We start from the raw sequence: 25,818 nt of genomic DNA on the forward strand, positions 1-25,818 counted from the left end.
TCAATTGAAATGGCATTAAAGCGAAGTGAGTCTGAACTGATGTAGGTCTTTTGTCAGCGAGCCAAGGTTTCAACAGCATCCCATTTTCTGTGCCACGGTCGAGAGAGCGTTTGACTGGGGGCGAAGAACCCCGATAGGGAGGGGAACGATTGGACAAGGTATATGCTGCGGAGAAGAACAGTCTATTGGTCTATTGAGCTGTCAGTCGAGAGCATTGCTCTTTAAAGCTGCTCTTTTGTGACCTTGTCACTGATCTCACTGATGGACCTGACTGAAATAGGAGTGACAGCCAGATGATGCATAGGGTAGAACTAGTGGAGGTTTGTACCAGAAGATCACCAGTGTAGTTCTGTAACCATAAAGACAATTACAAGCAGTTATTTTGTTTCTCAAGTTTGCTGTGTGCACATATGTATTATATTTAAGCTGCTATTACTAGGTTAGTACAGCTTTCCTGAAAAATCTAACCGACATAATGAGATGTCATAATAGTGAAAGTATCAAAACAGTAGAGGTTATTGAAATAATGTAGTTAAGTTTGTAAAGATACAGTTTAAAGAAAATTACAGTTCCTAAAGAAAATTGCTATTGTCTACTTTTATGGAGGCTCATGTAGAGCTTTACTGCAGTGAGTAGGAACAATCTCATTATGTTCTTTAACACAAAGCAGTTAGGAAATATTGGGTGTAGTTTTTAGGGTGTTCTGTAATCCAACATGTTGGCTGTAATCCAATTTGCTGTTGGAAAGTTTTAACCTATTAAGGTGGCAGAAAATGCATTTATTTAGTATTAAAAGTTTTTTTTCTTGGATGTGGACCTACGAAGTATGTGTCTTTGGATGATGCAAAAATTGCCCTGGTGGGATTTTTAACAAGTCTGTTTACAACCCTGCCAGAAAGAAATGCGCTTACTTTCTGACATCAGTGACAGCTCACAGAACTCACATAGCATATATGCTATATTGCTTATAATCACAGTTTTAGCACTGTAGAGAACACTTAGTGTTTCTGGAGACTGTTACTGTCTTCTCATTGTGTCTTCTCAGAATGTTTGGCTGTATCTGACTCACTGCACAAGCTGAGGAGATTGTAGTCTGTTAGCTTTTAGCCCTAATCTTACTTGTTTCCCGGTCTTTTTTTAAACTTTGTTGGTAAATTAAAAGCCAGTGCTTTCCCGTCTGATATGTGTCTTTACTTTCTGTTTGGTTGAGGGAGAGGACGATGAGGAGAACAGATGGTAAAATGATGGTAGCCTAGCAAAGATCCCCATTTATTCCCTTCATAGTCTGTCATATTTTTACCATAACCATCTTAATGTATGGCTTTCACAAGTGTACTAAGATTATGTACATTTTAGAAGTGTAAACAGTGTATAACGAGTCAAAAATGTTACATTACAGTTTGGGATTGGAATTTTGGAACTGGCCCTTTTTCCAGCTCTGTTTACAAACAGCATTTGAACTGCACACTCAGTGTTATGTTGCAGTAATAGGCTTTTTACTATAACAACAATTTTTTTTTGCAGACATTGATGTTGAAGAGAGGCCATTCCTGTGAATCAGCTGGTATGTTGACTGCACAAAAAAAGCAAACAAACAAACAAAAAAATTATGTATTTAGGAGATTTAACAGCAATTCAAAATTATTTATTTTACTTTTTTATTAATGACATTAAATTGATCTTAATGATGATAATATAATTTATTGAAGTAATTCTAGAGACTATATAGTCCAAAAAAGAATTATTGTGACCTGTCGAGCACACACAATGCTACAGAAATGAATGTGGCACAGTTAATCATTAGGATCAACTGTCAATATTTTCCCTTTTTGCAGACTGTGCTTTCAAGACAAGGAAAGGGGTGGATTCTGATGTGAGCTCTTAAGGATGGAGGTAGGCCTGAGAGTTAACACTCAGTTATGAATTAGAGATGGAGATGATCTACAGAATTAGTATGTTTCTATGTGGGACAGAGAAATATACTTTTGAACTGTTGAATGCTGAGCACTCCGTTGAATCTGTGTTATGACACAGAAAAGTTCTACTTTTCCTGATGTAGATGTTAGTGTCACTCAGTCAGAGTGAGCCTCTGTGAGCCAGTGTTAGGGTGTGTGAACATAAAAGTATTCAAAAATAGCCCACATTGTAAACTGTTAATGGTGCCTCAGGTTATGCGTCTTCAATAAGATATGCCAAAGTGGCTGCGGTGCGGAGCTTCTTTTCAACTTGAATTTATTATTCAGAGCAGAAAGACTAGCTTCTGTCCTCAAACCACAGGAAGTTGGAGAAAAGCTTTTGTCTCTGGAGTGAACTTTAGCTTAGTTTGAAATGGTTATTCCTTAAAAGAAGGCAAATACAAGAAAAGTTTGCTCTTTTTTTATATTATCACAAGTTACAAATGTTTAGGGCCACAGTGTTTTGTTTTATTCCGTACTTGTCAGACCAGTTTGAAAGAAGTTCTCAACCTTACTGACCGCCTAACCCACCACAACACATTCCACAGCCCTTACGGACATTTAATCAACCATTTAAAATCTAAACAAATACAGCACAACATTTGAACAAGCCTGTCAAACTTAATAGGCTTGTATGTTTTTTTTTAACTAATTAATTCAGGATGGGTAAAAGTCATACAATAAGATAGAACGTGTCTCTCAGTCTCGCACTGATACTAACAGATTTGCTAATCCACTGACTAGATTTGTTGATTATATGGGTACTATAATAGAAAAGAGATTGACCTAGATGTTTTATTTTTTATAATTTCCATAGAACAGTCCATATTTTGCATATATATGTCATTTTTACATGTCGTTTTACTAGAACTAACTTTTACTAGAGAGCCCCGTAGCATATTATCGCTGAAGCCCACTGGGTTGAAGAACACTGTCCTATGATACTTGTCAGTTTCAGTTTAAAAAGAGGTGGTGGTTTGGCTTCTTGTGACTCATTAATGGAACATGGAACAGTGTCTTGCAAAACACATTTAACACCTGATGAGAAATATCGTGCCTTTTTAATCTTGCAAGATCTCAGCACATCCCTACATATAAGATTAGATCATTTACATGGTTTAAATAATCTTTCAATTGAAACCTAAACAAAGCTGTGCTTTTCCATATACAAAACCAGTCAAATAGTTTATTGTTAGTGAATTTAAATAGGCTAAATATTCACTTTTGGCCCCAACTGTTTAGGATACAGCTGTCTAGGTCTTTGTACAATAAACTTTGTGTATCATACAACAATTGATCTACTGATTTACACATTTGCAATGCTGCTACTATTTAATATACAGCTGTCTGTTTATATGTTTATTGACAAATATACTGTACAATCAGCAAGAGTACAGCATTCTGTATTGTTTCTGCCTAGAAACTGCTAGAATGCCACATGCAGCAAACATCAAAAATATTAAAACATTTTTCTCAATTTCTTTTTTTAATTTTCATAAATTTGTCACTAAAGAAATTTTACATTTCCATAATTTTTGTTTTAAATACTTTGTAGCATTAATTTCTACGTCACAACCTTCCACCACATTCTGTATATGCACACATACAAGAAAACAAATCTGGCAAATTTCTTGTTACACAAGATAATGTCTTTTTGAAAAATCCCTTATCTTGCATTGCTGTAAAGCTTCCAAATCCAGCACATGTAGCATGATTAAACTGAATTATCCCATCAGCATCAAATCAAAGGTTTCTACAGCAAGATAATGCTGACAGATATTCAATACAGAAGCATCTTTACATAATTTTACATCCACCAGCACATTCGCAATGTCTGGTTTTAACAGCTTTATATTTACACACATCTCCTCCAGTCTCTACTAAAAGACTGAAACACAGCACCTCAGCCCGAAACAGACTGTGTTTTCACACCATGCTGAAGCTCTGAAATAAGTCCCAGAGAGTCTCGTTAGCTCGGTGTCACACCTGGAAACATTAGTGCAAGAGCGAGGGGTTAGCTTAGCAATGCAAGGCTGCATCAGTGAAGTTCCCTCAGAAAATAACTCCAGCTCTTTCACCCCTAGCTGTGCTCAGCCTGGCCGGATTAGAACACGTTGGGTTAATTAGTTTGTCTGTGGGAGCGCTCTCTGCTGCAGCTGCAAAAGACCAGCTTTCAGAGATGTCTGAAAGTGTTAGCTTGGCCTTTAGCTGGGAGCTTCACAGTCAAAACCAGCCCCCAGGACTATACATACTTTTGCTATGCTGCTGGGAATATGTTTAATTATTTATTATTCAGTCAGCACACTTCTAGAACTTCTGCCATCTTTCAGCCCCATTAGCCATGCTAATATCTGCTTATGTATACAGTATTTTGCCATCGTGATACAGTAGCTAGTGGTTAACAATTTGTGAGTCAGGTATAAATCAGTGGTAGGAACCAAGCTAGAACAGAATGTTATAGGGACAATCAGCGATGTTTTTAAATTTGCCAGAAAGTACAGAGACAATGTTCCAGGAATGTTCTGGAAACGTGTGAATGATAACATAATTGTCATCACAAAGTTAATAGTATGAATTTTTTTCATTATTCAGCATTCCGAAGTAGACAAAAACTTACAAATAACAAATAAACCACAAAAAAACAATAATAAGAGGTATGTTTAATCTAAAAATTCTAATAAAGAAAATAAAATTAATGTGTCAAAATGACATATTAAGCACTCTAAAATAAAACAAATTGAGCATTTCTCACCATGTTAGAATTTTAACAATGTTAGCACAAAGGTAAAGCTGGGGAGCTGCATAAAAGTCACTTGTGTGTTTGCACAGACAATTCTAGCCCGATTTTTTTCAAGCATGATCATTACCACTGACTGCTCTGCCCACTGTGAGTGGTAACGTCTTCTGTGAGGTATTCCCGGTACTGACATGACACTGTAGATGCTGCCAAATGCTGCCAAATGATCAGTTCAGAGGTTTAAAAAGCACAATAACAAAAACTACCTGTTTAATTTTAAAACAATAAAAATAGGTTATAATATGGTGATGGCTGTTTTTTTGTTTATATTTGAGCGGGAAAAATAAAGTAGAGCAAATATAGTGTATTGTACTGCTATTGTACTACCTATGTGAGGCTCAAATTCATGTGATAGAGGAACTATGTATGTCATTTAAATATCAATGTTGTATAGATTTCTAAAGAACTTCAAAAAATGACCATCTGGATGCTAAGCCAAAAGATGGTCAGTGGTGTTGTAAGACATTTTGTATGTAATACTTAAACAAAAAAATGAATGAAAAATGCTGCCAAAACCAAAAGAATAAGAATTTGTTTAAAAAAAAAAAACAGTTTTTACAACTTGCAGGGGCACAGACGTTTTCATTCATTTATGGAATCCAATTTCTTTCATAGTTTTAGCTTTCACCTTGCTTGAGCTCGTGGTGCATGCAATATAAAAGGATAGCACTGAGATCTTTGAGCTGTAAAAGTTTTCTAACCAACAAAAGACTAAAAGAGCTGTTATCAAATAAAGCATGGGGTCACTGAGCTGCTCTGTGCATTTAATACTGGTCAAACTGCAAGTTGTTTGATAAAAGTGTCAGTGCACCTCATTATTGAATATTGACACATCTAGTCATCATGTCAAGTATCTTGTCTCAAGACTTTTGCCATTTCCTATGGAAGCTAAAGTATACTGCTGATCCTGCTCTAAATATGGAATGGATTTCTTCTAAAGTTGCTTACCTCTTTGCATGCTCTGCAGCCAGATGCCGCTGGTCACAATCATTATAATCCATTTCAATGTTTACTGTATGTGGTAGTAATATCTTCTATGGCATATTCTTGTTACATGTGACACTGTGGATGTTAAATGCCCCTCAGCATTAGAAATGAAATGTCCCATCCTTCTGGAAACCACTATCGGGCCTTGCTGCATCTCCAGTAATTTATGTAGCCTTGCTATGAGCACACTGCCCCGTTTTTTGTTTCACGTACAAGGTGGAACCTCACACCTTGTACAGGTTTGGTCATCCCCCAAGGTGACACCTAAAGATCAAGTAACGTACTGCTATCTCATGACTTTTGGCATCTGTGTAATGGCATATTAGAGTGGATACTATAATCTAAATTCACAAATGAGAAAGAAATAACACCAACTACGTACATATTGATAGAGAGACAACAGTGGTGGAGCTCATCTCCGACAATGCATATTTTTAAGTTGGCCTTACAGATTGGAGGAAGGGAGTCAGCTTGAGTTCTGATCCAAGAACAGCTATCCCTTTCTGAATGGCAGCAACATAAATAAGAAGACTGTGGGCTTCATAAGGATGCAAGAACCTCATCCTCCTCTGCACATCAGCAGGATGACAGTGAAGCAGTGCTCAGCCAGCTTCAAATTCCTGGGACTGCATATCACTGACAACCTCTCCTAGTCCCTGAAGACCTCCTCCTTAGTGAGACAGGCTCATCAGTAGCTCTTAGACCTCAGGAGACTAAAAAAAAAGGATGGGCATTGACACACTCATTCTGACCTCCAGCATCACTGTCAGGTAGGGAAACTGCTCCATCTCAGGTAGGAAAGCACAGCAATGAGTGAAGAAGAACCCCAAAGACATTACATGAGGAAAGCATGGTAAGGATTTGACGAAAAAGGATGTCATTAAAAAGATGTTGAAAAAAAAGTCAGAGCTATGTTTTACGTTGGGTAAAAAGATGTAAGTTTCAAATGGTGTGCTGATCCAGAGACCCATATTATATGACAGTCAGTCAGCCCTAGTAGTGATACAGGGGGCAAGGAACAGTATGTTACTGTATCTTATATGTATCTTATATCTCTTGTATTCTAGGTCAAGGCATCCGACAGGGTGGGAAATATTGCAGTCACTTACATAGATCACCATTAGATTCACACAAAGTTCTATTTATTTCCTTAAACAACCTATTTATTATTTATTGGCCAAGAGTGTTTTACGCTATATCTACTAAAGATTGGCCGAAACGAAACTATTTAGCTTAGCAGTGCTATTCTACTTATACATTTACTTTAGCAGTGCTGTTCAAGTCATAAATGTAGCTAACTCAGCGGTAATACTTAGGCCACTTGAGTAAAGTGAAATTTTCACAGGGAAGTGAGTCAGTCAAACTTTTTGTATAAAATAAATAAATGCTAAGGCTAAGTTAGCTCAGTCAATATTACCAGCTAGGTATTTTAGTGAAGCCTGTACAGCTTGTGTCTTTCAGCTGGAAAACACTTAGTTTGTGAAAGGGTTGTAAACTGATACCAAGTCTAATACTGAACATTTTATTTAGTCATTTGAAAAGAGTGTAAAAAGGAACTTAAACCTTTGTTGGCTCCCTGACAGCTCTGTCCCTTACTCTCTACTCTGTGTTCTTAGCACTGCCCTAAATAATTAAATATTAATAAGACTTAAAGTGAACAATTTTCAGTCTAATATCTTTGGTTGTTAAATATTCAGTGTGTGATTACCTACTGTCAAAGGTCCCATTTACTCCAAAGTATACTTTACCAAGTATTGAGTTTGGAAAGTTTTACTTGCTTCTAATACTAAGGAGTGAACTTTTATACAGTATCTTGGTGAACTTTTCAACAAGCATAGAAAGTTAGATATAGTTAGGTATAAGGTTAATTGTTTGAGGATGTTAGACCCTGATAAAGTTCACCCAGTGTTAGAATGTCTGGACAGTACAGGCCTGAGGTGCCACCATTATAATGCTGATGAAGATAAATGCTTGATGAGGTGCCTGCTTTGGAGTGAGACAATCTTTTGTAAATTTTCAAGACGGCCCTGTGGCGCTCTTCTGGTCTACTGGAGGTGCTGTTTTTTTTTTTTTTGGCTGTCCTTTTGACTCTGTGTTGTTGGTTGGGCTTTCTGTCCGCCTTAGGCACTGGTAATAACAAATCATTCTCTTTACTGTGGGCAGGAGTGAAGTACACAAGCTTGAGGCCAGCAGAGCCCATGGCAGACTATTACCAGAGAGTCTGAGGCTTTTGGACACAATTTTTTCTCCTTTTTTGTATGGTGACGTGTGATATTTGTTATGTGATGACTGAGGGCTCTTCGATGACATGCATTGGCACCTCAAACGAGTCTCTGACAGGACAGTCCCCAGATTCTGACTGCCATCAGCCTTCCCCATGACCTCATTCTGGTGTACGCTTGAAATATGTTACATGCCAGGCTAGATTTGTAAATATCCACACTAGTCGTTTTGCGGCCTGCAATTTAGCACAATTACACAATCCCACCAGGCCTACAACCATTTCTAACTGCTCCAGATTTCAGCCATTGTTCACAGCTTTTGTGACTGCCGGGGCTTTTCTGCACATAATCATCTGAATTTCTCCTGAAATGCGCTGAACAATGAGCTTAAAAGCCCATCTTCTCAATTTTTCTTGTCCAATTTTTTAAAGTCCACTTATAAAATTTGTATTTGTAGGGTCCACACCAGTCAAGTGTAACATTTTGACCACCCACTTGGTTCTAAACCTGTTATCCTATTTTTTTTTTCAGCTTCACTGCACATATTTGAGCATTTTAAGTCTATAATTACAGACTGACGTCTTTCTGTTTTTCTGCATATTTTATTATCTTCCTTTTAACCCTACTACACTAACACTAACACTACTTGTACAGTAGATTCACACAAACAACAAATTTAAACCATTATTTTCAATTATTTTCAAAAGTCGGTATTATGTAGGGTAATAGCTTGGACATGCCCACACATGTATAAGTTGTGAGTTGTTATCTTGTAAGTAAAGTTGAAGTGTGCTCATCGCAAGGTGAGATGACCCTAATGGTGTGTGCCACATTGGTAGTATTTCTGTCATTTAACATTCAATTTAATGATCCACAGGGACACCAGAAATGCACCATAAACACATCAAAAAAGGCAGACGTTACCTCAGACAGTGGACAGTGGTGCAGAGGGTGCTATTGATCGTAACAGGCAGCATCTGGTTAGATTTGGCCATGGGACGAGACAAGTGACTCTAGTAGAAATCACATCCTAATTCACTGCAGGAGGCCAGACATGCAGCTTTTTTTTGCTTTCATTGGCCAGGGCAAAAGTCATGGGACACTATACTAATTCCAGTCTCATTACTTTTGTTATGTGAAAAAGGCTGAGTAAATTTAGCTATATATTAGGAGTGAATGTTATGAATGGTATGAAATTCTCTTTTCCTTTATATGTGACTTTGAATTCATTTCCAATGAACTACATGTATCCAGCAACGTTCACCAAAAAGGCAGCCTACTCTGTTTAGTGTTATCATCTTTGTAAACAACACAGCTTTGTTTTGCTGTACTAAATGCAGTCTGTTTTTAACCACACTAAGTAATCCCTTGAAATCGCTTTCAAATATAAGCCTTAAAAATATGAATATGAATTAATATGTATATTCACATTATAATAGAAAATAATGTTTTTCCCCCATAATTTAATTGCTGGGCCTGGCTTGATGCTTGCGAGAGCAAAAGTTCCCTTTATCTAATTAGTATTGTGCTGTGGGATATTTGTGTCATCTTAAAGAACGATAATGATGTGTCACCTTTGGTGGGAGCAGCCAGTGGAACTGATTAACTCTGACACTTCGCGCCAAGCTTAACCTTCAAAACTGTTGTCAAGGAAAAAAACGCTTCTTGCTGTCATTGAAGAAATGCACTGTTAAGCCAGCTTACAGCGTTCAGTGTTAAAAGACTGAAAATAATGGTAAAGCGGGGTTATATTTAATGTTTTATTGACAGTACTGTAAGGTATAATTCTGAGATATCATCAGCTGCATCAGCATGATAATAAAGAAATTAAAACCAATTCAGGTTCCGTGCAGGTCACTGCAGTAAGGAGAGAAATGCTATGCATGCAGTAGTTAGTTTTGCAATGTTGATGCTTACCAGTGAGGATTCCTCGAGGCTTTCTAGGTCTTCAGAGAAGAACCAATGATTCTTGCAATTACAATATGCATGTTTGCAATTTATAGCAGCAGTTCTTAAGAATTTTACATTTAAATTAAAAGCAGCAATGTTTTTAAGTGGGGAGAGGGCAAAATATTGTAATTAATGACATCAGTCTGCTAATGCTGCCATTCCTGCAAAACCACATATGTTAAAAAAGCATCTTTGTGCAATTGCACATTCTCACCAAAAAACATATCGACTGTGTCATCTGGCAATTGGAATTTTGTGTAATGTGGATACAACCAAACAAGCTCTTCTACTGGTTTTAATTGCTGTAACCAACAGTAGATCTTGTTAAGAATTTACATGAAAACAATATGACACAAAAAATGTCCATCCATGTGGATGCAGCCAAACAAGCTCTTCCATTGGTTAGGCCTTTCACAAGCAGAACTGAACGCAACACCCCCAGATAAAATATTACTCAAGGACAAGAGGTTTGGGTTTCTTGGGACGAATTTCTACAACCTTTTGTTATTTTTCTGCTCTAGCACATCTTATTTCACTTATTAGTTATTAATTGACAGGTTTAGTCAATGTATCATGGTAGGGAAATTAGTAAACTGTATTAAACCCTAGGTTCCCCACCCATTAGCAGTGGGGTGTTAATATCTTTGCGTGAGAGTTGGCATTTCTAATAGAAGACAAAAACAAAGTTTTAAAATGATATAGTTTGATTTAATTGAAAGCAGTCAGAACTCATTCATTCACTAATTTATTCTTAATATATTTCTTTTTTTTCCTAAGCAAGTTCTAACAATAAGTCTACATAAGATTCAAGATGTGTTTTTAAATCACAGCATTGTTCACTGCTCTCCTAATAATTGTAGATCTCATTGTTTACTTTAAATAAACAAATCCAGAAGAAAACATTGTGAACAGAAAATACTATTGAGTGTCAGAACCTCTGTAAAAACTGTATAAGTGGGTTTAAAGAATGTTTACTAAAAGCAGCCCATGAGGTCCTGATTGCATAACTGGCTAGAGCCAGGGTGCTAACACTTATCACACCATACAGGTAAAGTATTAGCACCTTTTCAAAGATAAACTCCTGAAGTTTCAAGGCCAGTAAAAAAGTGCCTCTCTGTTCAAAATGTTGTCAGTTTTTCAACCGCCAGCCTGCCATTTAGTCTGCCATCGCTCTGACGAGATCCATCAAAATAAAGCCCTGGCCCCTCTCTCTGACATCCAGAAATGAAGGTAATGTTCTGCCTGTACCTCCCTCGGAAATGCGGCCAGACATTATGGGTGATTTGTCATTGGTGACAGGTGTTTTATGCAGCGCTCAGTGGAGTCTTAGTTCACTGTGTTCTCTGACACAGCCTGGCTGCAGAGCCCAGCTCCACTCATTTTCTCTAACGCTCTGGATCTAGTTTTTTTTTTTTTTTTATAGACGTTGTTTGACTGGTCGGCTGTTTCCGCAACAAAGTACTCGTAGAAAGTGGTCAGAGTGAAGCCAGGCCTAGGGGCATGGAGTCCATTTCATAGTGGTTAGGGTGTTTTCTCTTCCTGAGCTTCTGCAGTGGTTAGTTGTTGTTTGAGCAGAGGTGCGAGAGGAAAGTACACATTGTGTTAGAAATAAATGATGTTTCAGACCGGTTAAGGGCTAGTTAAGGCATAATTCAACACAAAAAACAATGTTATTAATTGTGTTAAGTGAAGTTCTGACTGTTAGGAACCTACTGTTAGAAGCCTCATGTTTGCTGCCTTCAAATTCCCGTCTTCATAGTTACTTGCAGAGCAATACAGACACAGACGTACAAGTATAAATGCTCACAATGGCATATTCGTCTTGCACAGGCTACACTATATGCTTTGCGCTATAGACTTCGAAGTCAGAAGTATAATTCAACCATAACTCTGTTATCTGTCTTTCCTGACTCCATTTGTTAAAACGGGGAACTGGCTTTCTACGACAAGCTGAAGCTGCCCTAACTCTCTGTGTGTAAAATAAGTATGTGTGGTACCTTGAGATCAAATGGCAACTTGTCCAAGGGGTATTCTGTTTGGGGCCAATGATGCCGTGTAGGCTCTGGACCCACCGCAACCCTGACCAAAAAGAAGCAAATAACAAGCTGTATGGATGGATGGATGGATGTAAATTTTGTAAAAATGGTGTTGTCGACACAGTGGCACAGCAGGAAGCGTGTGATTCACACACACTCAGGCTTCCAGGGATCTGTGGTTGTGGGTTTGATCCTTGCATCAGTCTCTGCCCGTGAGGATTATGATTCGTTCCCCCAGTGTCCGAGTGGGTTTCCTTCAGTTCCTCTGGTTTTCTCCCACCACACAAAAGCACATGGAAGGTAAATTGGCTATGCTAAATTTCCCCTAGGTGTGTGTATGTATGTGAATGAGTCTGTAATGGACTAGCACTCTGTCCAAGAAGCATTCCAACTTTCCACCCAGTGACCGCGGATAGGTCCCCAGAAGACCCTCCTCAAGTCTGACTGGGGAAAAGCATATAAGAAAATGAATAAATAACTGACTGGCAAGTGGTAATCAGTTGAGTGTCGGCACACAGTTTATCTGCTAGGATTCACATTCTGTAAAAAATTGGAAAACAGCTCCTTGGCTTCCATGTGACCACAACGATATTCATATTCAGCCATCAATGTGTTACATAACAGCAGGCTTCTTCCATACATGTCACGCTATTCATGCTAGATTTCATTATGGTTATTTATTTAATCATAGGAAATCAGTGTCACCGGTTACCATGCAGAAGATATCCATTATACGGAATGTCATTTTTTCCCCCCTCCATTTTGAGCACGTCAATCACGGAGTGAAGCTGCCTGCAGTCAGACCTATTCTCCGGAGTAAATTATTTGTGAAGGGAGTTGAAGTAAAAGCAAGGCCCCATACTGTCTCTCCCGTGCATGTCACCGCATCAGCGTGATGACTGTATCCGAATAAATTCAAGTGACAAGCACTCATCAGAGACTTCGCGTAAATGAGGACAATCGAGTAGTTGGTATTCCGGCCCACAGCCCGTGGCTCCTAGTGTCTGCTCCGAGCTTCCGCTAATTCCCCTTTGATATTCTCCTCAAAATGTTCTGCCATCTCTGTTTGGGGCTGTCCAGTGGAATACCTAATCATTATATGGACACATTTTTCCTTCATTAATTTGAAAGCAAGCTTTTGGGAGGTGTGTGTACACGCATCGTTTGACCTCACGCCTTTTGCGTCCAATTACGAAGAACCTTTACGTTCTTAACTGAAGGTGCTGAGCTGAATTTTATATGCTGTAGCTAATGAGGATTTCAAACAGGGCGTCCACAATTACATTTAGCAAAGAAAAACTCCAAAAACACTGTCAAGTGGGGTAGAAATCTACCTATATTAAAGAGTAATAGTGGTCATATTTTACACTTTCTTTTTTGTTCTTGGTAGTTAATTGTCAAATAGTTTTAGAGCTTTTATATGTGGATTAATTAAAATACATTATAGGTAGTTTGCTGAGCAGGGATTAAGCTTAGTCATAGACTTTCCTTTCCATGCAAAATCTTCTTTCAGACTGGTGACTAGTCCAAGACCAGGTTTAATCACTGAAATTGATAAAGTTTGGGGCCTATGTGACATTTTATGTCAGGCCTTATTTAGTATTTTCATTATCTAATTACCCATGTTCATGTAAGTGTGTTGATGAGATTACTGACAAACTGATATTACTGATGTTTTGCAGTGATCAGATTATAAAGTGCATATCAGCGCAATCAGTAACACTTTACAACAAAGGTACATTAATAAACACTACTGACAAAATAAATTAACATTATTAAATGGTTAAGTAATATCTTAACATATTAATAATTGATAGTAGATACTACAGTGCATATATGCACTCTTGGGTCTGATTGCATTCTAAAAGTTTATATAATACACAAAACAAATGAGCAGAAATGTAGTGAGAGCAGTTCTACATTTGATTCTATTTTAAATAAACAGGCCTGCTGAACTGTTTGGGGTTTACAAGCTAAGAGCAAACCAACACCGTACCTTTAGAGCAGACTGAGTTTAATGGGATGGAAATATCATTCTTTTATTATGCAGCGCTGCATAAGAACCTGAATACATTTGGAGTTGTGACCTCTTTAAAGGTAGAACTTCAGACCTGCCTATGACCTGAGAGGCGTAATTGGAAAACCTCTGTTGGTAACTGCCTCTTAACAGCCTTCGTTACCGGGCAGGACAGGGAGGGAAGGAGGTAGGGAAGAAAACACAGTGCAGCAGACTGAAATGGAAGAGAAAGCAGAAAACAACAATGTTCTAGAGGGAGGATTTCATAATAACTGGGAGGAAAAAAACACAGTACATCTGTTTGTCTAGTTTGTGTCATGTAGTAAACAAGTTAGCAATTGAGGCCAAACCCAGTGTATTCCAGGGAGGACTGGGCCTAGAACAGAGTGCTGCAGAGTGTTCAGGGGGTTCTGCTGAAATGAGTTCAGGCTTCAGTGTGTTTAGTGACTGTCAGAACAGTAGCTGTAACACAGGGCTTGATTTATGAACAATCCTGCTAAATACACTGTGTGTGTCAATCGCAGCATGTCTACATAACCTGTATACTGTGTATTTTGGCGTCTCATAACTTTCAATAAATTATTTAAGATTTTAATTAATTTGAGTTTTTTTATCTTATGGAGATTTTAGACCATGCAGAAATTGTTTCCCAGCTTAATTTGGTTTATTTTTACTTTCACTATTTTCCTGTCATGCATGTGTTGACCTTGTAATGGCGAGCAAAATTGGCATATATGGAAAACATGCTGAATTGTTCAAAGATACATATTGATGTTTTATTTGTTGATTGTTTATTTATTTATTTTTTTTATTAGGCCTGCAACTAATGTTTTTTTGGGAGGGTTAAATTAAAAGATAAAATTTAAGGTGGAAGGGAAAATGCTAATGCTAACTAGTTCACTAAATGTGAGTAAGATATTAATTTACTGTTAAAACCTTGGTTCCATCCAGCTTAATGGTGATTTACTGCCAGGGCTTTGGTTGACATTATGGGGTAGCCACTGTACTTATGTTAATAATGATGTAGACCCAACTACTTATTATTTATTATTAGATTAGTTGCCAATTATTCTAATAATCGATTTTACTCAATTTAATCAGTTGTTAACTGTTGCAGCCCTAATTTTAACACTGGTGTCCAGCATGAGAAATTTTAAGGGAAATTAATATTGTTATTTTCTGAACATTCTGAGCAAATGTCTTGAAAAAAAACTGGCCTTCTTTTATTAAAACAGGGGTTAATAATGTGATGTTTTAAAACATCTTAAAACTTTAGGAAAAAAATATAAAAATAGTTAAACACTTAAAGAGCGTTTAACTTAACTAGGCAGCATTTCAGACATGGCTCCACATTAAAGAAAACTGTATAAAATGTACAAAACATACTTAAAAGTAAAAGTTAACATTCCTCTTTTGTAATAACGTGTTTTTTCTTTTTCTTTTTACACACAAAAGTCACATATTATTGATATTGACCCACCTTCTGCCTTCTGTACTAATTTAATATTGTGCAATTATATCACAGCCTGCTACGAGTTCACAGCTGTAGTTATTGATAGATAGTGGTGGGGACATTGGCTAGCACATTAGAGCTGCTTAAATTCCAGTGTTGGATGGTTTTGAACAGAGTCATCTCATTTCAGCTAAAGATATGGTAATTCATACAGTATATTAGAAATGATATTCAGCCAAACTGATTGGCATGGTTGTCAGACACTTGGGGACAAAAGGGCCATACTGTGTCCTTAATGTTTTTATAATGAGGCCATCTGCTGTGGAGTGAGTACCTCCTTTCGTTTCTCCCTTTCTGTTTGTCATAAAGTCACTATATTATTTACTGAAATTCCTTCATATTGTCTATTTGAGGGCTTCCGTACTGCAAGTGAATTAGCTGGCCAGTCTGGAGCAAAGAAAACAAGAGCTGATAACTTCAGTTTAAAATAAAATAATAAAAAAAGCATCCTGGTAACAGTATCATTTGTGCTTTTACACAAAAACCTTGTATCTCTGCTAATCGATTTTACCTTTGGGCATTTAGCTTTGAGACACATTTTTAACTCAGTATTACATAACATATCTTTATAAAATGTAGTAAAACACAAATGTTGTGTTTTTTTTTTGTTTAATATATTTCAATAAAAATCATTTATTCAATCTATTTAAATATTTTTGTTTTGCAACTTATTATTAATTGTGCCCTGAAATAAATGACTTGATTTACTAAATTACATCAACTAATGTAAAGTGTTTTTTTTATGAATATTTTAGCAATCACATAATTAAGTGTCTTTATAAAGTGCCTTTACATGCTTATACATTTTATAGTGTATTTACTTTATGTGACAAGTCCCATCGTGTATATGGTGGTACATCTTGCAATCTGTTGAACATGGGTTCAGTGGAGTATATATTTGAGTGGCCATGTATATACATATGCACACATTTCCCTTTCAGCATATTTTGTATCATGTACAAGGCATATGTGACCGATAGCTGTGTTTTCTGCAGCATGAGTGAATGACATATGGAAGTATGGCTTGGATCTTACGCCCCTAGTGGATGTCTGGTTGTCTCCTCTAATGAAGGATCTTCGGAAAGGCTCAGCGATGCAGATACACTGATGCCGCTGTTGTATATCGAATGTTGCTGCTGAAATTGGCCTCGCACAGAATCTCCTGTCACATCTGTTGCTCACTCTGGAGCTCACTCTGCCAGTGGCAGCACTGGACCCAGTCATGCTAGGCCTACTGGGTGGTGCATTATGGGTTGTAGGCCTCTTCATGCGCAATCTGGGACGACTTATGGCTCATTTGGTGTATGCACATCCCCAATTAGACCAGGCTTAGTCACGGTGGCCTGAGGCATGCGGTACCATGCTTGTTTCCAGTCACCTGTTTGACGGGCAGCTCCTGTACCCATCAGTCTCGCTCCTAAAACATGCAGACGGATTCTGCACGAAAGGGAACTTGCCTGCTGGGCCTGGGTGGCATTATAGACCTACCTTGTCTGGGAGATCGGTCCTGTTGGGACATCACTGAACTTATTTATTCTGTTAAAATCTGGGATTTCTTCTATGTAGGCGAGCTTAGGCCACTTTGTTCATGCTGCTTGAAATTTTGAAAGTCGTAAAAGACCATTGATTGATATATTTGATGTACCTTATAACTTAATCATGATCATGGACAAATACTTTGTAACCTTACTTAAATAGACATTTTTTATAATGTGAACGATATTATACCCTGAAATATCGTTCCATATTACCCACCCCTAATTATCATATCAGGGTACTACTTTTTAGCTGTTTTTAGCTAAATAAAAATTAACATTGTTCTCATTTCCCATTAAATATCTACTAGATACAGATATCATCAGTCTAGTATCATTTATTTTACTTTTGTCCTCTATAAATGGAGATATTTGGTTTGTGTTATTAGTATCATGGCATTCTGGATCATGGACTTCTGTTACAAATCTGATAAAATTCTTGTTTTTTTTTTATATATTTCAGTTAGGGGTGTGCCATATCATATCGTATGCAATAATAAAATAACATTTTGTTGTAGTAGTGTTTTCGTGAAATATTTTTTAAATTCAGTGTTTTGTCAAATCACCAAGAGAATCATCATCGTGAAAATACCATGAAATATCGTGACATTATTTTAGGACCATATCTCCCACCCCTACCCTAGCACCTATATTTCTACCTGAATAATGAATGAATACTTTGACACCTTTGTATATCGTTTGAGCTGCATTTAGTCAGTTTATTTTTGGTTTCACACTGCAGTTTTGTAAGCGACCTGAAGAACTTTACTACATCTGCTTTACTAGATTTTTGACAATTATTCTTGTAAACAGACCAGTGATGGCTAAAATCACATCCACTTTCAGTACAGGAGGCCCCACATACATATCCCAATGATCAGTACTGTATTCTTTTGCATTCATGGGACATGGCAAAAGTTAGGGGAGACCATACTAGTTCCTGTTCCATGACTTTTGGAACATGTCAGATTATAAAATAAATAAACAAATGAAAATATAGTGTTAAAAAATGTGGATGCAATATGACAGTGATAGGCCTTTATATTAAAGCCATATGTCTCATATTGTGCATGTTATATATTTATGTATACGTAGCATATTTTATTCATACGAGAGTGCTGTACAAATTGGAATGCATCCCATGCATAATTATTTCCATTGTAGACACATACAGATAATGAATAGATGCTTATGGATTTCTACAAATACATTTTTAGTCCTTATCTTGCTCATTGCTGGTTGTTGTTCACATGAATCGAGGCTTTGCTGTTTTATGGAAGAAAATATTGGAGTGATAATCAGACATGATGATGCAATTAATTATGGTGCATCCACGGGTAGAGAGTGGAGCTCTCGGAGGAGATGTGGGTGGAATTGCATGATGAGCAATTGTTCTCAGACGCTTTTAAGGATGTCTGGAGCTCCGCAGTGCTCAACCTCATACATGACAGCTGCTGACTTAGTGATATCATTTTCCAGACAAAGAACCCTCCAGAAAGGTCTTTACCCTTCACCTGCCGCAGAGGGGCTGCACTGTGGCTAACCATGTGTAGCAGCACATGATGAAACACTCATGATGTGTCCAATTTCACACTTCCTGCTGTCTCTTCCTGTGTAAATTCGAGGACCTCTTCAGGGTGCATTTTGTAATGCTAAAGTTCCCCATGTTCTACACTTGACTTTTCCCCAGAGCCGGACTTATAACATTGGTTTAATGTTGTGTAAAAGAGTCATAATTCATTTGAGCATGTTCCAGCCTCTCTTTATCTTTTCAGCTGTTTTTTTTTACTGTGCCTTTGAGACTGATAGAGTATCTTATCTTATGCAAAAATTTAGAGCCCCTAGTTAAATGATGCATTTTGTTTTTGTTTTGGTGGTTTTGACTTGCACAGAATGCAATTTAATGCAATATTTAGTATAGACATTTTCTGCACAGTTTAGACACAATTGCTACATATTTTCTACATGCACTTAATGTGCAATTACTTTTGCAGACACCAAAATGATTTTTTTTGTTTGTTACATTGAGTAAATAAATAGTACTTATCTTTTAGGCTGTGCAAAAGTATGTCTCTGTGAAGGATTTGAACAACTTTGCACTTAGTCAAATTGCAAGCATTTTTAATGTTCTAAGAGTGCCCAGACTATTGTATAAGGCTGTATGTTGTTAAGCTTTGTTCTGATTGGCTGCCCACTATGCCTTTTTTTTCCAAAAATGTTTTGTTTGAATTGTGTAATCAACTGTTGAACAGCAATACTGTAGACCACAAACCTTATTCTGAACCAAAAGGACTAAAATTTGATCGGAAAGAGGTTGTCCCAGTTCATCCACTGCAAACCCTTCTACACAACAATCAATGTCAAGTAAAGAGAGACTTCATTGGATGTCATAGAAAATATATATGTAAGAAAACCAAACACATACAATTTAACCTGTTTAAATTTTAAAATGAACTGAACAGAAAGATGGATATTCTAGCTTCTGTAGGCTGAAAGTGTATTTACACCAATTAGGCATAAGTCTTTTACACCCATTATCTGATTTTCAGCTCCACTGAGTATATAGCAGAAACACTGTTAAAAGACTGTGACGCTGAGGTGTTTAAGAACTCCAGCAGCACTGTTGTGTCTGATCAGCACATAGCACACAGTACATTTTACTAACAAACCTCCACCATTTCAGTGCCTCTGCAGTGCTGAGGATGAATGATCCACCATCCAAATTATAGCTGCACTGTGGTGGTCTTGTGGGCTCCTGACCATTGAAGAGCAAACTGGGTAAAATAAAAAAAAAAGATAATAAAGTACGCAGAGAAACAGAAGGAGTACAGTCTTGGTTATAGAGCTACAATGTGTGCATGTATGTGCAGTGGAAGTGACAAAATGGATAATGCTTGTAGAAACAAGGAGGTGGTTATAATGTTATGCTTGATTTAGTGTATATGTAAACATGGCTGTACAAAAACCGTTAAACAAAACAACTGAAGTGTTTGTAGCTTTGTAGTTTTTCCATGTGTAAACTGTATGAATTAAGTAGTAAAGTTTTTTTTTACTTATTTATTTAAGAGTTTATTCATGGTATAGGCCCTTTAAGAAATATATTTGTACTATGCCTGTTAAAGTGCAGCAGTGTGTTATATAGTATTACGGGTTTAGAATAAAATTGAACTCTGCTCATTCCTGAACTGCCTTCCAGATTCTGCAGGTGCTTTAAGGTCTCCAGTGAGAACAAATGTGGAAGCACCAGTGCAAACCCTAATTCTGTTTCCTAACAAGAGTCAAAGCTGTCAAAGTGCTGCTCGACATCTGTTTACACACTGAAGCAAATAAAGACACAGGTGGAGCCTGAATATCTCGTTTGTCTTGCTGTGTTTTTCACACAAACCTGAACAGATCTGTTTCTCCAGGAGATGCACAGAATACATCAGTGACTGGTTGTAGTATGTCAAAGCCAGGTATGATTGCTGAGTCCATAGAACAAGTCCAACAGTTGATATGAATATTATAGGGGGAAAAATTACTTTGGCCTGCCAATGGTGTTTAGCTACAGTTAGAAAACAAAATATATTCTAGATATTTATTTGTTTTTTTGCCCCCTACTTGCCTTTTAAATATCTCCTCTGCCTTTACCTTAGTCCTTCAATGGGGTCATTGTTTCAACTAGCCAGTTGCCCCAGTTTTTTGTTTTTGACAGACAAAATATGTTTTTTTTTTTTTACAGCCGCTTGGTCTATCTTACAGAGATACAGTAGCTTCTCTGTCAGCTCTAACAAGTCTTACATTCCTCCATTGACCTATTCCATCAACAAGGCAATTTCAGTCTGCAGAACTGATACCTTTTGGTTATGTTTCTTTATTAAATATGTCTAAGTAACTTTAGAGAATGTTATGTGGAAAATACCAGGATATCAGCAGTTCTAGAAATACTCAAATCAGCCCCCTCTGACACACTTAATCACTTTTCCCCATTCTCGTTGGTTGATGTGACCATTACCTAAAATGACCCATATATGCATGATCTGGACAGACAGTATTGAGATATTATTGAGCTTTCTCAGACTACTTTGTAGTTGAGAGAGCCCACTGTTGGTCAGTCAGCTCATGCTTTAACATGCAGACATAAGCTACAAAACAAAGAAAGCAGCGCAAAGTTAGACAAAAGGATTACAAAGACCAGGGGACATAACAATGCTAAACAAATTGAAGTTCTCGTCGTCTTCTAAACTCATTTGTGTTACAACGCTAGCTGGGTCGGGGCCAGTGCGACTCCCACGTTTCCTTTGGCACGTCACCCCTGTTAAACTGGCTGCCCTTCGCCTCTGCAGGCCTTAACGTTGTCTTTAAGGCCGGCTGGCACGGCCGGCCACACCGCGGCTGCAGGTGGAGCTGGAGGGGCAGTGCCAGGGCAGCGAGGGCATGATGAATAACAGATGTTTCCTGATTGCTTGTGCCATTTGTCATGCACCTGCCTGGCTTCAGCGGCTCAGGCTCGCACAATATGTCACTGTCGGAGGCTGGCCAGCCCCAGCGCTTCAGCCCATCTCAGCAAGGCTCAGCTCTCCAGATCCCCTCGCTTTCATAGAGTCATATTTCTGCTCCCAGCACTAAATAAAGGAAAACCGGACAGCTCTTGTTTTTCTTTTTTTCTGTTCCTCTGCCTCGCGTTTGACTTGCGGGCAAGGTCAAATAGATGCAGCGGTGTGGCTTTCACTGCAGCTGGCTCCAGGCTGCGATTGTAATGGCTGAGTTATGTCATCTAACAGTGCAGACGTCCAGAAGCTGCAGAGAAGATAGCAAACCTTTTAGCACGAGGCTACATTAGCTTATCTCGACCAGCTCACAACAGTAAACAGTCAGCCTAGGCGCTTTCAATCAAATTTTCATTGGACAAGAAGCATTAGGGGCCCGTTTGCTGCATATATTTAACCACTTTTACAGGCCTATAAACTCCATGGAGTCCAAATAAGCACATTGTAAGCTGGTAGTGTGACTTCAAACATAAGTGTCAGAAATAAGAAATTGCAACTAAACAATACAAATTATTCAGACAGCTTTTATTATTGCATCATTTCATAAAACTGAAGAATATTCCAGATATTCCTTTTTTTTTTTTTTTTTTTTTTTTTTTTTTTTTTTTTTTTTTTTTTTTTTTTACAGCAGTCTTCTGTGAACAGTGTGTCATTATACATTTCAGCACATTGACTTCTTGCAACTATTTGCTTTTTAGGTCGTCCTGTGCTATATATTTTTTTTCTGTCTCTACGAAAACGTTAAAACAGGATTCTTTGCTGACTTTGACGTTTTTGCTCTTAGTATCACTACATATTGCAGATCATGTCTTATCTGCTTTAAAAAATGAGCATATAATTAGCTCTTAGCATTTATTATAATATTTGCTGACCTTAATTTGCAATATTGTGAAAAGTACGTTTGGAAGTTTTATAATAACGATGCCATTAATGTATTTAATGGCATACAAAACTAATTTTGCAGTTACATCTTTAATTATTTGCTCTCATTTGCTAAAATAATTTTTATTTGTTTTGCAATATTTTTGCAATTACATTTTAATGAATGGTTACAGTAAAGTCGCTGTTTACTTTTCTTTCATATGCACTTTACATGTATTGTTTAAATCTTAATGTAGGAATACACACAACTAATTTAACGTTATATTAATTAGTCTGCCTTAAGTGAAAAGGTTAGTAAATAAACAATGTTTCCCTATTTATTATAAATCAGCAGTGGACATAATTCATTCATTTATTTAATTTCCTGTCGAAACACATTGTACAGAAAACAACTAGTGCTTAATGGCTGTAGTAAATGGAAATGAAATGAAAGTAGAATTGTATGTGACGTTTGCACAGTGCTGTGCTTTAACATACTAATGCTCTCAGAAGTACATGATTGTATATAAAAGAGAACAGAAGCACGAGGGGTCCCTTGATTATTCATCAGTGGAACAGTGTGGGGTTGTGTGGGCTTGATCATTAGCCTGTCATCCAATTTAACTACATTGTGAGTAATCTGCATTTTTTTTTTGTTTAAGTATATATAAAATATAAAACTTTTTTTTAAACCTCTAAGTGAGGTTGAGCACTGGTCAGCATGCTCATGACAAGGAGTTTTGAATTATCTGAGTTTGAGTAAGGCCTGATAGTGGGTGCTGGATGAGTGACTCATTACATTTCTAAAGTTTTGTGAGCATTTAACATTCCTGTTTGTGTGAATTTGTACATCTGTAGCCATTTAGCGATGTCACATGACCTAAAGTCCTAAAGTGCACGTATACAGTTTGTGTACCTATAGAATGGCATCCAAAATGGTTGAGAATAAATGCAAAGTTAATTTTGCAAAAGCATAGCGTTTATCTGGTTTTGCAAATTAATTATTTATTAATGGTATGGCATATATAATGTCGTTGTAGTATAAAAAAGTTCTTGGACTAATTAAGAGTAATTGTTGCATATTTTAGTTTTACCATGTAGAAAAACAGTATACAGCCATTTTATACACAGCCCCTGCCCTCCTGTGATTACTGAAATGGTGTGTTTAATTGCTTCATTAGTGCAGGTATTAGAGATCTTTCAGCTTCTATTTTTAAGTCTAGGCTTTTGGTCCTCTTTAGAGTGTGAGAGTGATTTACTTTTTGATTATAATTGTCCAGCATTATAAAGCACATCAGCCTATAACATTAGGCTTACTTTAATGTAGCTGGTTGGCTTAGCAGTGATGATCATCTAGGAACTTGGAGGCCAAAGAAGACCTCCATAGCTGATAACAAAAGTATTCCCACCATAATGAACACCCATCCCTGTATACCTTAATAAAGCAGTAGGTGGGGGTTTGTCAGTGACTTCTGAACACATATGACTTGAGAAAGTAGTCCAGTAGTAAATCACAAGTGTGTTATAAGCATTTGTGGAAGAGGAACGTGCCTAAACCCTCTTCTTTTAATAATATTCTATGTATTTAACCTCTACATAGTTCAAAATGAGCATCCCTCTATCACCCCATCTTCCCCCTTTTAACTCTCTTATCTGTCCATCCTGGTTCTAATGATTTAAGATGAAAATGAACTTCCTATAATCTGTAAAACATGGTAGTTATCTGAGGGAATGCAGATGAAGATGGCTACGGAACAAACCTGGCAACACACCACCAGTCATGCAGTCAGCACCTGGATATGTCTGAACTGTAAAAATATTCTGTACAATCTATGAGGTAAAATACTGCGTAAAATACAGTAATGAGAACAGATTTGAAATTACAGTATGTAAATACAGTTTAAAAAGCGAGTCTTTGGGACAATGAAATTAGTTCTACCAAAAAAGTAGATAAATAAATGAACAAATATTCCTAACAACACCTGTAACAATTGTCATCCAATCAGACAGTATTTGCTCTTTATTAGCTTGTTTCTATATGATACAAAATAAGCTAAATATGTTATATAATACACCACAGTAGTATATGAAACACTATGTGATTAATTACAAACCCCCAGCTTACATCTAGTCTAGTATCTGGATTGTATTCTTATAGGATTGTAACCACATGCATTTACACTTTGGAGTCTAAATGCATATTGGGAGTGTTGACACTTGCATTTTTTTTAGTTTGGCTTAATCCAGAAATAATCCTGAAACAGGTCACCTTCTGAAGTGGTTTGAGTGAACAGATTTATATTATTTTAAATGCATCCTGGGTGTGTTTACACTTGCATGTAGGGTTGCAACGGTATGAGATTTTCACGGTATGATAACCTTCTCATAAAATACCGCGGTATCACGGTTATCACGGTATCACAGTTTGTTACATATATTATTAAACTGACCCTTAAAGAAATTACAACAAAGGTTTTTTGTTCAATTAACTATTTATTGTAGAAACCTGGAACAATTATAATTTTAATGTCTCCTTAAAAGAATAAGCTGTACACCATCAGGTGAAGGAAACCAGGTTTTTCCACTACTCTTAAGGGCATTAAGAGTGTATATAAAAAAAAATATATATATATAAATATATATATATATATATATATAATATACACACACACACGTTACACACATTACATGTCCTCTAAGAAGTAAATATCCTGTATTTAAAATATTCAGTACAATTATTTAAGTTTAAATTATTAAATATCTGATAAACTGAGCCTGGGTCAGTGTCTGATCAACAACTGTTGTAAACGTCCGTTTTACTGCCAAGTTGGTATATAACCAGATACTGCAGAAAGAGGGGATTTATTTCTGACATGATCCTCACAATAGAGATTTCTATTTTAAGGCTTTCACACCGAGTCTGGTTTTAACATATGAAAAACAGGCACGTCAGAATTTGAAAATGAACGCATGTAAATGAACGGCGTATTTCACATCCAGTCCGGCCAGGACCTTTAAACGGACATGTGAATCCGTCGTAGCACGCACTTCACGCCTGTACCTGCGTGCTCAAATTTCGGATAACTCAGCGCTTTTGCGGGCGCTTACGGCATGGGTTGTGCACGACTACAAATAGGTTTTATTAAGGTTCAGATTAAAGTTATAAACTAAACAGATGGGAGAACAGGTTTGACGTATGTGACTTTACGGCCACATTGATTGCAAATCGGATAACCATCCTCGGGTGCGTTCGGTGGGTATCCGAAATAGTCCCACACTGCTGATTTTAGTTTAGCCTTTTTTTAGGCGGACGGAGATTTGTTTAGTCTGATGCACTTTCTGCTGTTCTCACCGCTGTGTGCTGAGTAGCTGAAGCAGAGCAGAGTTGCGCATGCGCGGGTGAGTTTCTCCGCTGG

The 25,818-nt window shown here is 37.3% G+C and overlaps 1 long non-coding RNA gene across 1 annotated transcript in view; it reads left to right on the top strand.

Annotated features, from left to right (window-relative positions):
- The window catches only part of LOC111192570 (uncharacterized), a 71,127-nt gene that overhangs the window by 3,487 nt on the left and 41,822 nt on the right, over nt 1-25,818 (top strand). The window contains exons 3-4 of the long non-coding RNA XR_007424734.1: nt 1,525-1,564; nt 1,836-1,893. This is a non-coding gene — a long non-coding RNA (uncharacterized LOC111192570). The remainder of the gene's footprint in view (nt 1-1,524; nt 1,565-1,835; nt 1,894-25,818) is intronic.

This window comes from Astyanax mexicanus, chromosome 16 (assembly GCF_023375975.1).
Source record: "Astyanax mexicanus isolate ESR-SI-001 chromosome 16, AstMex3_surface, whole genome shotgun sequence".
Lineage (NCBI taxonomy): Eukaryota > Metazoa > Chordata > Actinopteri > Characiformes > Acestrorhamphidae > Astyanax > Astyanax mexicanus.